At 42.4% G+C, this 12416-nt stretch overlaps 1 pseudogene; it reads left to right on the top strand.

Annotated features, from left to right (window-relative positions):
* LOC138906769 (uncharacterized) overlaps positions 1–9432 on the top strand; it is a 46876-nt pseudogene extending 37444 nt beyond the window's left edge.
* Positions 9433–12416: the final 2984 nt, after the last annotated feature.

Genomic DNA, 12416 nt, shown 5'->3' with positions numbered 1-12416 from the left:
GCTTCATTACATAACAAAAGACAATAATTAAGCCACAATAACACTAACATTACATATCATTTCCCTCCTGATCCAAAGAACAGAACAAAGCATCCCAATATCACACACATGAAAATCCACATCTTCTTCCGAAATTTAGCATCAAGCACAACTGAGTACTCTAAATCAGTCACTTTCTTCATTAGAATATTTCTTTTCAATTCCAAGGCTTCTATTCCTCCATGATCGACGAGCATCATAACATTCTCAAGATCGGCAACTTTCCTTTGGAGAGCATTTTTTTCACGGATTAGAGCCTCATTTTCCTTCTTTAAACTGCATATGAGATTTGAAACTCTAGGAGGAAGCTCTTTATCTTGCCATTCCCAATAGGAAAATTTTTCATCCTAAAAACCAAAAATAAATAAAATAAATTTACAAGCAAATCAGAATAATTAAAAGAATCCATCAAAAAGTTTACTTACCTCATACTTCGGGCACTTGAAAAACTTTCTCCCAGCATTTAAAGGAGTCCATGCCATGAAATAATTGGCAACAAGTCCACAACGACACCTCCTATTCGACCCCTTTGAGCTACTAGAACATTCCGACATTTGTCTTTTGTTGTCTTTTGTTATGATTCGACTCCTTTGAGCTACTAGGATTTAATGAAGTCATTGCCGTTCATTTGAATGTTTGTATCTATGATTGAGTTTATTTGCTGCGTTATTTAGTTTGGTATTTTCAAATAGGGGTCTAAGTAAATTGATATAGAATAAACTGAGTTGTAATTATTCAGCTTGTAATTATTTCGATTTGCTTGTAAATTTATTTTATTTATTTTTGGTTTTTAGGATGAAAAATATTCCTATTGGGAATGGCAAGATGAAGAGATTCCTCCTAGTGTGATGACCTAATAGGTCATCTTATATTTTAAAACTTAATTCTGTGATCTGAAGCCTTAAAAATCTTATTTTTACCCTCCTCGAGTTACGTGCGCGGTCCGGAAAGCTTTTATGTTAAAAACTGTGAAAAATATGAAATTTTGCTTTGAAAACCATTTGAGTTGATTTTGGTCAACGTTTTGAGTAAACGGACTTGGACTCGTATTTTGACAGTCCCGGTGGATCCGTATAAAAATATGGGACCTGGGCGTATGCTCGGAATCGAATTCTGAGGTCCCTAACTCGAGATATGAATTTTTGTTGAAAATTTAAAGACTGAAAATCTAATGATTTTAAGAATTTGGTTAATGTTTGATCTTGTTAGTATCAGGCCCATATTTTGGTTTCGGATCCCGTTACATGTTCATTGTGATATTTAAGACTTGTCTGTGAAATTTTGTGAGAAACAGAATTGGTTTGACGTGATTCGGACGTCCGGTTGTGAAAATAGAGGTTTTAAAGCTTTCTTGAAAATTTCATTCGATTTGGTGCTAAATTCTTAGTTCTAGGTATTATTTTGGCGATTTGATCGCGCGAGCAAGTTCGTATGATATTTTAGGACTTGTGTGCATGTTTGGTTTGGAGCCCCGAGGGCTCAGGTGAGTTTCGGATAGGCTACGGGGTGAATTGAACTTAGTAAAAAATCTGGTTTTTCTTGAGCTTCAGTGTTTTTTGATTTCCTTCTTCGCGTTCATGAAGGTACTCTCGCGAACGCGAAAAGTGAACTGGAGCTGTGTGGATTTTATTCTTCGCGAACACGTAAGCTTTGTCGCGAACGAGGAGCAGTGGGGGTTTTACCCTTCGCGAACACGACCAACATCTCGCGAACGCATAGCGTTAGGGACCTGGGGGGGGGGGGGGGACACTCGTTCTTCTACGCGAACGCGAGCACTGGCTCGCGAACGCAAAGGCAGGGGGAGCAGCCTTCGCGAACGCATAGTTGGACTCGCGAACGGTTAGGCCTTTTGGGCCGCTGCCTTTTGCGAACGCGGCAAGCCCTTCGCGAAAGCGAAGAAGGCCTGACGCCTGTGACTTAAAACAGAATCAAACACGGGAAATTGCCATTCTTTCAAAAATTTCAAAACTAGAAGACTTAGAGGCAATTCTCAAGAGACATTTTCTTCTCCAATTTGTTGGTAAGTGATTCCAAACTACTTTCTTTCAATTACCCATTACATTTCATGAATTTTCAACCTAAAATCTAGAGTGTTCATGGTAGAATTGGGGGGTTTTGGGTAGAAACTAGGAATTTTGAAATTTGGGGATTTAGACCTCAAATTGAGGTCGGATTCCAAAACCAATTATATATCCGGGCTCGGGGTTGAATGGGTAAATAGATTTTGGTCCGAACCTCGGGTTTTGACCAAGCGGGCCCGGGGTCGGTTTTTTACTTTTTGGGAGAAAGTTTGGAGAACCTAAATTTATGCATTGTAATTGATTTATTTAGCAATATTTGCTATTATTGAGTCATTTGTGGATAGATACGAATGGTTCGGAGGTGAATTCTAGAGGAAAAGAGGTAATTGAGCATTGAGTGGACTTTGGAGCGAGGTAAGTGTTGTGTCTAACCCTGACTTAAGGGAGTAGGACTTGTTTTATCTATTTGCTACATGTTTAGATGCTGGGGAACAACGTATAGTCGGGTTAAAGCATGCAGGTAGGGGCTTGGTTTCTTGCAATTATAGCTTCCTGTGTTTATGTTATCCATGTTTAGACTAGTATTTGTTAAATTGATCATTTTTATCATGTTTACGGATTTTCTGGTGATAATTGAGTATTGATTTCGAAGCTGAGGTTTGTATTGTGGAACCAAATGTCGAAGTAAGGCTTGTACTTGTTATTCTATCTCCATGTTATTATTTGTTAATTGCATTATGGTAAGGGAGAGTATTAATGCATGAAGGGTGATGTCGTGCCATATTATGAGTGTTAATACACGAAGGGTGATGTCGTGCCATATTGTGAGTGTTAATGCACGAAGGGTGATGTCGTGCCATATTATGAGTGTAAATACACGAAGGGTGATGTTGTGCCATGTTATGAGAGTTAATGCACGAACGGTGATGTTGTGTAGTATCTATTGATTTATATTGTGAGGCTGAGAGTAAAAGCACGAAGGGTGATGCCGTGAAATTTTCTTCATTGTGTTTAGTTGTTTTTCATTGGTTAAAAGCATGTTGACTATTCTGGTTATCATTTTCGTTGCATCTTCTATATCATGTGCCCCTTTAACATGTTCCCCCTCCCAATAGTATATGTTTAGTTGTTACTGTTGTTTTCTTGTACATATACTGTTATCTGCACAAGTTTATTATGTGGGTGTCTTGTCATAGCCTCGTCACTACTTCGTCGAGGTTAGGCTCGACACTTACCAGTACATGGGGTCGGTTGTATTGATACTGCACTCTGCACTTCTTGTGCAGATTTTGGTACCGGTCCTAGCTGATCGTGAGGCTTAGCAGCTTGGATTTACTGTCAGGAGACCCAAGATAGATTTACTGGCGTCCGCAGACCCTAAAGTCTCTTCCTAGTTTTATCATTTACTGTTTCCTTACTCCAAAACAGTGTATTTTTCTTTTTCAGACTCTGTTTGTAGTAAATCATAGTAGCTCGTGAGTTGTTACTCCAAATCCGGGTGGTAGTAATTAATGTAGTTTTTATATTATTCCACACTCACTATATTTCATCTTAGCTAAGTTGTTGTTATTTACTAAATGGAAAAAGGATTGGTTTAATGATTATCTAATGTTAGCTTGCCTAGTAGGTGAAATGTTAGGCCTCATCACGGTCCCGACGGTAGAAATTCCGGGTTGTGACAAGTTGGTATCAGAGCACTAGGTTGCCTAGGTCTCACAATTCACGAGCGAGCTTAGTAGAGTCTGGGAAATCGGTACGGAGACGTCTGTACTTATCTCCTAGAGGATATGAAGTTTAGGAACAAATTTCACTTCTATTCTTCTCTGTCAAGCGATTTTGTTCTCACAATGCTAATTGAACTCTTCTACTCTTATTCTCTCGTAGATGGCGAGAACACATACCGCATCTTCAGCCGAGCAGCAGCCAGAGCCTCCAGTGGCAGCTCCTACGAGGGGCAGAGGTCGAGGCCAAGGCCGTGCCAGAGGCCGAGGCAGGGGTAGGGCTCAGCCCAGAGCCCGAGCAGCGGCACCAACGGTGGAGCCTCAGGTAGAGTTTGATGAGGAGGTTCCAGCCCAGGCTGTGCCTGTCGGACCAGCTCAGATTCTGGAGGGGTTCATTGCCACCCCAGTGCTTCAAGACGCTTTGGTCAGTTTGGTGGGCCTTATGGAAAGTGTGGCCCAGACTGGCGCATTTCCCATGGCACCAGTCGTCTCTCAGGCTGGAGGAGGAGCCCAGACTCCTGCTACTCACACTCCGGAGCAGATGGCTCCCCAGTATCATACTCCATCCGCTCATCCAATCAGAGTAATTCAGCCGGTTGTTGCGGCACAGACCAGTGATGGGTCAGTTATGTCTTCTGAGGCTTTATGGAGATTGGACAGGTTTACCAAGCTCTTCCCGGTTCACTTCAGAGGTGCTCCTTCAGAGGATCCTCAGGAGTATGTTGACAGCTGTCATGAGGTGCTACGGAACATGGGTATAGGGGAGACCAATGGGGTCGATTTTGCTACATTTCAGATGACTGGTTCCGCCAAGAAATGGTGGAGAGATTATTTGTTGACCAGACCAGCGGGGTCGTCTGCTCTTACTTGGGACCATTTCTCCCAGCTCTTTCTAGAGAAGTTTCTCCATATCACACTGAGAGAGGAGCACCGTCGTCAGTTCGAGCGTCTCCTACAAGGGAGTATGACTGTTACTCAGTATGAGACCCGTTTTGTGGAGTTGGCCCGTCATGATTTTCTTCTGCTTCCTACCGAGAGAGAGAGAGGGTGAGAAGGTTTATTGATGTACTTGCTCAGCCTATCAGATTGCAGATGGCTAAGGAGACTGGGAGTGAGATTATTTTTCAAGCAGCTGCCAATGTTGCCAGGCGAGTCGAGATGGTTTTAGCTTAGGGGAGTGGTCAGGGGTCTGATAAGAGGCCTCATCACTCCGGTGGATTCAGTGGAGCCTCCTCTGGAGGCCGAGGTACTTATTGCAGAGGCCATCTAGGCCGTTTCATTCAGCACTCCAGGCATCCCACGGTGCCTCCGATGGTCGTGGCCCTCAGATGCATTATTCCGACTAGCTAGCCTACAGTGCACCACCAGCCCCTATTAGTGCACCTCCGCTCCAGAGTTTTCAGGGTAGTTACTCAGGTCGACAGGGTCAGTTTCACGGCCAGCAGTCACAGCAGCTGAGGTCTTGCTATACTTGTGGTGATTCGAGACACATTGCTAGATTTTGCCCTCAGACATCAGGCAGCTCACAGCATCAGGGTTCTGATGCCATGGTTCCAGCACCAGTTGCTGCACCACTTGCTCAGCTAGCCAGAGGAAGGGGTCAGGCAGCTAGAGGTAGGGGCCAGACTGTTAGAGGTGGAGGTCAGGCCATTAGAGGTGGAGACCAGTAAGCTAGAGGCCATCCCAGAGACGTAGTTCATGGTGGTGGGCCTAGCCCCGGTGTTATGCTTTTCCAACCAGGCCTGAGGCTGAGTCATCTGACATTGTTATCACAAGTACTGTTTCAGTTTGCAGTAGAGATGCTTCAGTTCTATTTGATCCGGGTTCTACTTATTCGTATGTGTCATCCTATGTTGCCTCATATTTGGTTTTGCCTTGTGATTCTTTGAGTGCTCCCGTGTATGTGTCCACCCCTGTGGGAGATACTATTGTTATAGATCGCGTTTATCGTTCGTGTATGATTACCATTGGGAGCCTTGTGACTTGTGTAGATCTCATATTTCTCGATATGGTTGATTTTGATGTTATTTTGGGGATGGATTGGTTGTCACCTTATCATGCTATATTGGACTATCACGCTAAGACAGTGACCTTAGCCTTGTCGGGGTTGCCTCGATTAGAGTGGAGAGGGACTCTTGGTCATTCTACCATCAGGATTATTTCTTATATGAAGGCTCGGCGTATGGTCGAGAAGGGTTGTCTAGCTTATTTGGCTTATTTCCGCAATTCTAGTACGAAGGTTCCTGCCATGGATTCAGTACCCGTCGTTTGTGAGTTTCCAGAGGTGTTTTCTGTAGACCTGCCGGGGATTCCACCCGATAGGGATATTGACTTCTGTATTGATTTGGTTTCGGGCACTCAACCCATTTCTATTTTGCCATATCATATGGCCCCGCTAGAGTTGAAAGAGTTGAAAGAGCAGTTGCAAGACTTGCTTGATAAGGGCTTTATTAGGCCCAGTGTCTCGCCCTGGGGTGCGCCTGTGCTATTTGTGAAGAATTAAGATGGGTCGATGAGGGTGTGCATTGATTACCGGCAGTTGAACAAGGTCACCATCAAGAACAAATATCCATTGCCGAGGGTTGATGATTTATTTGATCAATTTCAGGGTACCAAGTGTTTTCGAAGATTGATTTGCGATTTGGCTATCATCAGTTGAGGATTAGGGCATCTGATGTCCCTAAGATAGCTTTTCGGACTCGTTATGGGCATTATGAGTTCCTGGTGATGTCATTTGGCTTGACAAATGCCCCAGCAGCATTTATGGATTTGATGAACCGGGTGTTCAAGCCTTATCTGGATTCTTTTGTGATTGTGTTTATTGATGATATCTTGATCTACTCCCGCAACCGAGAGGAGCATGAGCAGCATCTTTGGATCGTACTTCAGACGCTAAGAGACAGCCAGTTGTATGCTAAGTTTTCAAAATGCGAGTTTTGGTTGGACTCAGTCTCTTTCTTGGGGCACGTTGTATCTGTAGAGGGTATTCAGGTGGATCCTAAGAAGATTGAGGCCGTTCAGAATTGGCCTAGGCCTACTTTAGCCACAGAGATCCATAGTTTCTTGGGATTGGCAGGCTATTACTATCGATTTATGGAGGGGTTTTCATCTATAGTAGCCCCGTTGACCAAGTTGACCCAGAAGGGTGCCCCGTTCATATGGTCGGACGAGTGTGAGGCGAGCTTTCAGAAGCTTAATACTGCTTTGACTACATCGCCGGTGTTCGTATTTCCCACAGGTTTAGGATCTTATACAGTATATTATGATGCATCCCGTGTAGGGCTTGGTGCGGTATTAATGTAGGAGGGCTGGGTGATCGCATATGCGTCGCGACAATTGAAGGTTCATGAAAAGAATTACGTTGTCCATGACTTAGAGTTGGCAGCCATTGTTCATGCACTAAAGATTTGGAGGCACTATCTTAATGGTGTGTCGTGTGAGGTTTTCACGGATCATCGGAGCCTTCAGTATTTGTTCAAGCAAAAGGATCTCAATTTGAGGCAGAGGAGGTTGTTGGAGCTGTTGAAAGACTATGATATCACTATTTTGTACCACCCCGGAAAGGCCAATGTGGTGGCCGACACATTGAGTAGAAAGGCAGTGAGTATGGGCAGCCTTGCGTTCATTCCAGTCGGTAAGAGGCTATTTGGCTTAGATGTTCGGACTTTTGCCAACCAGTTTGTGAGGTTCGATATTTCAGAGCCTAGACGTGTTCTAGCTTGTACAATTGCTCGGTCTTCTTTGTTTGAGCGTATCAGAGATCGGCGGTACGATGACCCTCATTTGCTTTTCCTTAGGGACATGGTGCGGCACGGTGATGCCAAGCAGGTTACGGTCGGAGATGAAGGAGTTTTGAGGATGCAGGGTCGTGTTTGTGTGCCTAATGTAACTTCGTGAGTTGATGCTAGAGGAGGCCTACAGTTCCCGGTAATCTATTCATCCGGGCGCCGCCAAGATGTATCAGGACTTGCGACAGCATTATTGGTAGAGGAGGATGAAGAAGGATATAGTTGCTTATGTAGCTTGGTGTCTAAATTGTCAGCAAGTAAAGTATGAGCATCAGAGACCTGGTGGTTTGCTTCAGAGGATAGAGATTCCTGAGTGGAAGTGGGAGCGTATCACTATGAATTTCGTTGTTGGTCTACCACGGACTCAGAGGAAGTTCAATGCAGTTTGGGTCATTGTGGATAGGCTGACTAAGTCAACGCATTTCATTCTTGTGGCAGTTACCTATTCTTCGGAGCGGTTGGTAGAGATTTACATCCGCGAGATCGTCCGTCTTCACGGTGTGCCCGTGTCTATCATTTCTGATTGAGGTACGCAGTTCACCTCGCACTTCTAGAGAGCAGTATAGCGTGAGTTAGGCACGCATGTTGAGTTGAGCACAATGTTTCATCCTCAGACGAACGGACAGTCCGAGCGTACTATTCAGATCTTGGAGGATATGCTCCGCGCATGTGTTATAGATTTCGGAGGATTGTGGGATCAGTTCTTGCCTCTTGCAGAGTTCGCCTACAATAACAGCTACCAGTCGAGCATTCAGATGGCTTCCTATGAGGCACTATATGGTAGACGGTGTCGATCGTCGGTCGGATGGTTTGAGCCGGGGGAGGCTCGGTTTTTGAGTACAGATCTAGTACAGGATGCCTTGGATAAGGTCAAGATTATTCAGGATCGACTTCGTACAGCTCAGTCCAGGCAGAAGAGTTATGCCGACCGTAGAGTTCGTGATGTTGCATTCATGTTCGGAGAGAGAGTGTTGCTTCGGGTATCACCCATGAAGGGTGTAATGAGATTCGGAAAGAAGGGCAAGTTGATCCCTAGATATATCGGGCCCTTTGAGATTCTGGAGAGAGTGGGCGAGATGGCTTACAGACTCGCATTGCCACCTAGTTTAGCAGTTGTTCATCCGGTATTCCATATGTCCATGCTCCGGAAGTATCACGGCGATCCGTCCCATATGTTTAGATTTCAGCTCTGTCCAGTTGAACAAGGATTTGACTTACAAGGAGGAGCCGGTGGCTATTCTAGCCCGGCAGGTTCGACAGCTGAAGTCTAAGAGTTATCCTTCAGTTCGAGTGCAATGGAGAGGTCAGCCCGTTGAGGCAGCTACTTGGGAGTCCGAGTCAGATATGCGGAGTAGATATCCGCATTTTTTCACCAGCCCAGGTACTATTCTATGTCCGTTCCAGGACGAACGGTTATTTTAGAGGTGGAGAATGTGATGACCCGATATGTCATCTTATATTTTAAAACCTAATTCTGTGATCCGAAGCCTTAAAAATCTCACTTTTACCCTACTCGAGTTGTGTGCATGGTACGGAAAGCTTTTATGTTAAAACTGTGAAAATTATGAAATTTTGCTTTGAAAATCATTTGAGTTGACTTTGGTCAACGTTTTGAGTAAACGGATCCGAACTCGTGTTTTGACAGTCCCGGTGGGTCCGTATCGAAATATGGGACCTGGGCATAACCCGGAATCGAATTTCGAGGTCCCTATCTCGAGATATGTATTTTTGTTGAAAATTTAAAGACTGAAAATCTAATGGTTTTAAGAATTTGGTTAATGTATGATCTTGTTGGTATCAGGCCAGTATTTTGGTTATGGAGCCCGGTACAGGTTCATTATAATATTTAAGACTTATCTGTGAAATTTGGTGAGAAACGGAATTTGTTTGACGTGATTCGGACTTCCGATTGTGAAAATAGAGGTTTAAAAGCTTTCTTGAAAATTTCATTCGATTTGGTGCTAAATTCGTAGTTCTAGGTGTTATTTTGGCAATTTGATCGTGCGAGCAAGTTCGTATGATGGTTTAGGACTTATGTGCATGTTTGGTTTGGAGCCCCGAGGGCTCGGGTGAGTTTCGGATAGGCTACGGGGTGAATTGAACTTAGAAAAAAATCTGATTTTTCTTCAGCTTCAGTATTTTCTGGTTTCCTTCTTCACGTTCGCGAAGGTACTCTCGCGAACGCGAAGAGTGAACTAGAGTTGTGTGGATTTTATTCTTCGCGAACGCGGAGCAGTAGGGGTTTTACCCTTCGCGAACGCGACCGGCATCTCGCGAATGCGACTGGCATCTCGCGAAAGCGTAACGTTAGGGACCTGGGGGAGGGGACAACCATTTTTCTACGCGAACGCGAGCACTGGCTCGCGAACGCGAAGGCCGGGGGGAGTAGCCTTCGCGAAGGCGTAGGCCTTTTGGGCTGCTGCCATTCGCGAACGTGTCAGGCCTTCGCGAATGCGAAGAAGGCTTGACACCTGTGACTTAAAACATAATCAAACACGGGAATTTGCCATTCTTTCAAAAATTTCAAAACTAGAAAACTTAGAGGCGATTCTCAAGAGACATTTTCTTCCCTAATTTGTTGGTAAGTGATTCCAAACTACTTTCTTTCAATTACCCATTGTGAGCACCTAATATTTTATTATATTTGAATTTTTATCACCTTCTACTATGTAAATATTTTCAGAAATTTAATATATATATATATATATATATATATATATATATATATATATATATATATATATATATATATATATGGGGTAAAAATTAATAATAATTTAAAAGGTCAATTATTACTATTAGTATTATTTTTATTTTTATTTTTATTTTTAGCTTTATTTTAAAATAAATTAAAAACCGAAAAAAAATTAATTTTTTTTAAAATTTCGGATGGAAATAAAAAAAATAGAAAAAGTAGAAATATAGAATTAAAAAGTAGAAGTAAAAGTAGGTAAAAATTGTTTAATAAAAAGTAAAAGAAAGTGAAAAATTAAAAACATAAAAGCAAAAGAATGTGAAAATTTAAAAAATGAAAAGTAAAAGTAAGTTGGAATTAAAAAATAAAAGTAAGGGTATTTGAAATTTGTTTGGCATATTTCGATATGTGTTGATGTTACTTTGCCCATGTTTTAACCACTTTTTGATGTTATTCAATCTTTAAAACACCCAACATGGTGTAATTATTGGTTTGATGACTAATTAAGTTATGTGTGACGATTTAAGGTGTTCGGAGTGCAAAATATGAAGAAAAGGTGGTTTAGCCAGAGGAAGAAGGGTTGGATGCGTCGCATCCAACCTAGGAAAACATCATCCTGCATGCAACCTTAGCAGTGAAGTTGGGCCATAGCGTCCGCCATCGCGTGCGAAACTGGGAAGTAGAAGTGAAGCTGGATGCGTCGCGTCCACCATCGCATGCAAGCTGAGAAATAGAGGACAAGGTGGATGCGTCGCATCCACCTTCGCAGAAGAAAAATTGAAATGGAGGACAAGGTGGATGCGTCGCATCCACCTTAGCATCAATCCCTGAATCCGATTTGGACTAGGAATAGGAGAGCTTTGGCCCACGACTTTTGTACGCAATATATAAGCCAAAAACGCCTCCTTTAGGTTATCTAACATATTGGGAAGAGGGAAAAAGCCACGAAAAAGCTGTGGAGGCTGTTATTCATCAAGTTTCTTCTTTCTCCCACCAAACTTAGTAATTTTTATGTTTCTTTATATGATTTGTTTGGCTACCATGTCTATGGGGAGCTAAACTTCACGTTCTAGGGTTGTGGTTCTTTCATGACTATTGTTATTCGGATATTGATTTTGACTTCTTGATTTATCATATTAGTTTATTTATTCAATCTTGCACTTAATTATTTAATTGCTTGATCACCAATTGAATATTATCTACGAATCTAGAATTGAACTCGAAAGTGGGAATTCTATATTGCATATAGGATTGAGTAGGGCAAGTTCTTGAACTCGGGCATCGGGGAACGGATTCGTAGTTAGGATAGACATATACCTAATTGCCTTGCTTGGTTGATTTACAGGAATTATAAATGCGTTCTTGTTGATTCTAACTCCATAGACATATAGGCGTTAGGTTAGCTTGAATAGGCGAGTAAGAACTCGACAGATTCTTATGAGCAATATTAACCCTGTCAACCAATAAGCTAGATAAATTAGTCGGTCAATTCAATTGAAGAATACAATAGGATTGTTAGATAGCCCATAACCCTAGATCGTTTTCATTATATTGATATCATAAAAATCTGCTCTTTCTCTGTTCAAAGTTTATTATTTATATTTTTCTTATTTAATTAGTTTAGAATAAAATATTTTTAGGTTTAATTCTTGTTTAGATAATTGGGATAGTCTAATTTAGTTAATAGTTAATCATAAGTCCTCGTGGGTTCGACATCCGACTTTTAGTCACTTTATTACTTGACGACCGCGTATACTTGCGTGAGTGTGTTTGGTCGCAACAAGTTTTTGGCGCCGTTGCCGGGGACTTAGAAATTAGCTACGTGACTAAGTTAAGCTTTTATTAGATATTTGTTTTCAAGTTTTAATTTTCAGTTTGCCTGGTTTGTGTCAATGCAAGGTTTTCTCTCGAATGCAGAGGAGTAGAAGTGCAAACAACCTCATTCCTCTTGATCCAGAAATCGAACGAACACTACATAGAGTGAGAAGGGAACACGAAGCTAGAACGAGAATAGAAAGAGATTTGGACATCGCAGTCCAACCACAGCCAATAGATATGGCAGGCAATGAAGAGCGTCCGGTAATTGAAGCCGCAAGGCCCAATCTTGCGAATATGACTCAGGCTATTGTGAAGCCTGATATCACTGGGCATT

Source organism: Nicotiana tomentosiformis, chromosome 1, assembly GCF_000390325.3.
Source record: "Nicotiana tomentosiformis chromosome 1, ASM39032v3, whole genome shotgun sequence".
Classification (NCBI taxonomy): domain Eukaryota; kingdom Viridiplantae; phylum Streptophyta; class Magnoliopsida; order Solanales; family Solanaceae; genus Nicotiana; species Nicotiana tomentosiformis.
Note: the sequence above shows the minus strand (reverse complement) of the source record. Positions and strands in the feature narration are given on the sequence as shown.